The sequence below is a fragment of the Oncorhynchus gorbuscha genome, linkage group LG04 (genome assembly GCF_021184085.1).
Source record: "Oncorhynchus gorbuscha isolate QuinsamMale2020 ecotype Even-year linkage group LG04, OgorEven_v1.0, whole genome shotgun sequence".
Taxonomy (NCBI): Eukaryota; Metazoa; Chordata; class Actinopteri; order Salmoniformes; family Salmonidae; genus Oncorhynchus; species Oncorhynchus gorbuscha.
This window is the reverse complement of record NC_060176.1, coordinates 67,142,542-67,146,687: the sequence shown is the minus strand read 5'-3', so window position 1 is coordinate 67,146,687 and position 4,146 is coordinate 67,142,542.

Here is a 4,146-nt window from a genome sequence, read left to right as displayed (position 1 = left end):
ATAATTACCCTACTGTGATTGATTGTTTTCAATTAAAATGGTCAAAAAGAAACAAACATTTCTCAAGCAGGAAGAACTGAACTTAAAGTTTTCAGTTAGAACTGAAAATTTGCTGTTATTGGCAGAGCGGTTTAGAACGCGCTCTTATTGGTGTATTAAATTTGCCACATGGTGATGTCACCAGGCCAAAACTCCATCCCACCAAAACAGGCTGAAATTTCAGGCATTCTTTTCAAACAGCTCTTACACTAAAAGGGCATTTATAATTTTCACAATTTTACAGTATTATTCCAACATAGTTTGGAAATGTATATAAAACACAGGCAAATCATGTTTTTGACTGCACTGGGCCTTTTAACATTCCATAGTAAAATATTTTCATGTTTCAACAGCTTAGTACCCCCGCCACAGTTCTGTTTCGTTTTATTCAGTCTTGTTGAAATATTTGGACAGATTTACAGAAGATGCATCAGATCCCAAATCCCCTTCCCCTTGGCTTCTGCACCCATGCATTAAACCATGTCACATGATATTGGAGGAGGGCTAGTGAGACTTCAGGCAGTGTGTGGAGCAGTTGGTGTCAGCGTTTTCCCACAAGGAAACATTAGTGATGATGGGCCTCCCATCTAATGAGAATATTGGATAACGCCTGGGTGACGAACTGTGGGAGTGGGATGAATTTGCCCACAGGATTGTAATGCACTATATCCTGTTTTTCAGAGAGCAAGGGGATTTTCTTGAGGGACAGAAGAATCGATAAAACCCTTTAACTATATTGTATTATATCCCTTATCCCATCAGGTATTTCTTCTCATGTTTTAATTTTTTTAGAAAATGACAAAATACCATCAAATCTACATTTTTCTGTGAGCTTATGTCCTCTGCCCTTCGACTTCACTGTGGCAGACACTCAAGCTGACCACATGAGCCCCTGGGGACTTGGCATGCTGACGGATTGTCTTTCTTCTTTTAGTCGTATCTGTCAGATCGTTGTCACCACAAAAGGAACGTCTCGGAGCACCCTTCCAGACGGGTATCTCTTCATGCAGGGCATGTCATCTTCTGTCTGTCCCTTTTGGGAGGTTATTGTTGTGCGTTGAAACGCAGATTGTCAATGTGCTTTTGAAACAGTGGATGTACAGGACTTTACTCCTCAGCTCTCTTCCTCTCTCCTGACTCCACATACTCCTCAGCTCTCTTCCTCTCTCCTGACTCCACATACTCCTCAGCTCTCTTCCTCTCTCCTGACTCCACACACTCCTCAGCTCTCTTCCTCTCTCCTGACTCCACATACTCCTCAGCTCTCTTCCTCTCTCCTGACTCCACATACTCCTCAGCTCTCTTCCTCTCTCCTGACTCCATACTCCTCAGCTCTCTTCCTCTCTCCTGACTCCACATACTCCTCAGCTCTCTTCCTCTCTCCTGACTCCACATACTCCTCAGCTCTCTTCCTCTCTCCTGACTCCACATACTCCTCAGCTCTCTTCCTCTCTCCTGACTCCACATACTCCTCAGCTCTCTTCCTCTCTCCTGACTCCACATACTCCTCAGCTCTCTTCCTCTCTCCTGACTCCACATACTCCTCAGCTCTCTTCCTCTCTCCTGACTCCACATACTCCTCAGCTCTCTTCCTCTCTCCTGACTCCACATACTCCTCAGCTCTCTTCCTCTCTCCTGAGTCCACATACTCCTTAGCTCTCTTCTTCTCTCCTGACTCCACATACTCCTCAGCTCTCTTCCTCTCTCCTGACTCCACACACTCCTCAGCTCTCTTCCTCTCTCCTGACTCCACACACTCCTCAGCTCTCTTCCTCTCTCCTGAGTCCACATACTCCTTAGCTCTCTTCCTCTCTCCTGACTCCACATACTCCTCAGCTCTCTTCCTTGCTCCTGACTCCACATACTCCTCAGCTCTCTTCCTCTCTCCTGACTCCACACACTCCTCAGCTCTCTTCCTCTCTCCTGAGTCCACATACTCCTTAGCTCTCTTCCTCTCTCATGACTCCACATACTCCTCAGCTCTCTTCCTCTCTCCTGACTCCACATACTCCTCAGCTCTCTTCCTCTCTCCTGAGTCCACATACTCCTCAGCTCTCTTCCTCTCTCCTGACTCCACACACTCCTCAGCTCTCTTCCTCTCTCCTGACTCCACATACTCCTCAGCTCTCTTCCTTTCTCCTGAGTCCACATACTCCTCAGCTCTCTTCCTCTCTCCTGACTCCATACTCCTCAGCTCTCTTCCTCTCTCCTGACTCCACATACTCCTCAGCTCTCTTCCTCTCTCCTGACTCCACACAGACTTAAATTGAGGCTTATATTATTTTATAGCCAAATTTAAAGCTCTGCACTCCACAATGGGCACTATTCTCTCAAATTCTAGTCCTGTAGACGGTTGATTTATTATGTAATGTCCATTTGCAACACTGCCTTTCAGAGATGTACTTGTCATTATCTGAGGATAGAGAATAATACCATGTTTGAGTTAAACTATTCCATAAAGAAAGTCGCATCGTTCCATTCAATCTATAAAAATCGGGACCATTGACCCTTGGTCAATAAAGGCGATTGTTTTAGATTGTTAGCATTCAGTAATACTATTCCAATGTGTCTCGCGTGCTTCATTGGGTGGGATAGGAGGCTTTATTTTGTGGTCACACAGCCTCCAAACCCTCTGTCCCAGACTCTGGATAAAGGGGAGTTACTGTTGATGTAATATACCTTACCCTCTGTCTACTTGGGACAATGGATGCTCAGCCTATATCAGGATAATGGAATTACATTTTCAATAAGACTTGTGGGCGTCCATCCATGGGTCCATCCGTGCAGGACCTCTCTCAGCTGCAGAGGCAGAGTGGCATATGGCATGTCATTATGGAAGCCCTCCCTCCCTCCCTCACCCTCATCCAGGGCCAACAGAGTTCACCAGTGCTTAAACAAACCCAATGTTAGGAGGACTGAAGGGATGGGGCAGTATAAGCGGGGTGGGAGTCACTGAAACACAGCCAATGTTAGGAGGACTGAAGGGATGGGGCAGTATAAGGGGGGTGGGAGTCACTGAAACACAGCCAATGTTAGGAGGACTGAAGGGATGGGGCAGTATAAGGGGGTGGGAGTCACTGAAACACAGCCAATGTTAGGAGGACTGAAGGGATGGGGCAGTATAAGGGGGTGGGAGTCACTGAAACACAGCCAATGTTAGGAGGACTGAAGGGATGGGGCAGTATAAGGGGGTGGGAGTCACTGAAACACAGCCAATGTTAGGAGGACTGAAGGGATGGGGCAGTATAAGGGGGGTGGGAGTCACTGAAACACAGCCAATGTTAGGAGGACTGAAGGGATGGGGCAGTATAAGGGGGGTGGGAGTCACTGAAACACAGCCAATGTTAGGAGGACTGAAGGGATGGGGCAGTATAAGGGGAGTGGGAGTCACTGAAACACAGCCAATGCAGCGTCGTCTCAGAGGGCCTTCCTCTTCTACAACACCCTGGGCTCCGAGGCAGCGAAGGCTCTTTTGAAAGATGGCCTATTGTTTTTGATGATTGGGGGGATTTGTTTTCTGTTGGATTATGCTTGGATGTGGCTGCATGTGCCCAGGTCCTAGCTGGCTGAGGGGCCCTGCCTGCTCTCTGTGACAGATCTCACAAACAGAGAGAGATGGAGAGGCAGTGGGGGTCAGAACAAGCCCTGAAGCATTTAGTAATCAGGATAATTGCCACGTTGCGGCTGCTGCTGGTTTCAGCCTCCCAGCTGGTGACTGTTTGCCCATATTCACATAGGCTATGCTTTGAAAAACAGTAGTGTGTGCCTCTGGGAGTGTTATGATGCACACTGGTTACTCACATCAAACCCTTCTGCCAATCTATCAAGATCTCTGGCCAGGATTCCAACAAATCCCACTATACCAATATCACACAGTCTTTTCACTGGTAAATGTCACTGGTAAATGCTGCAGATGTCGGCTGAAGCATAAAATGACCTTAATTAGTCAAGTGCAGTGGGATGTCGGTGCAGTTTGTTTGAATCCCGGTCTAGCACAGTCTTCAGTGAGGGATATTGAATGGTTTCCATTTGTATGAAGCACAAATGTACGTTCTTGTTTATCACCTGCCAGTTGTTCCTGGAAGGGCAGAGGTCAGTGCATATATA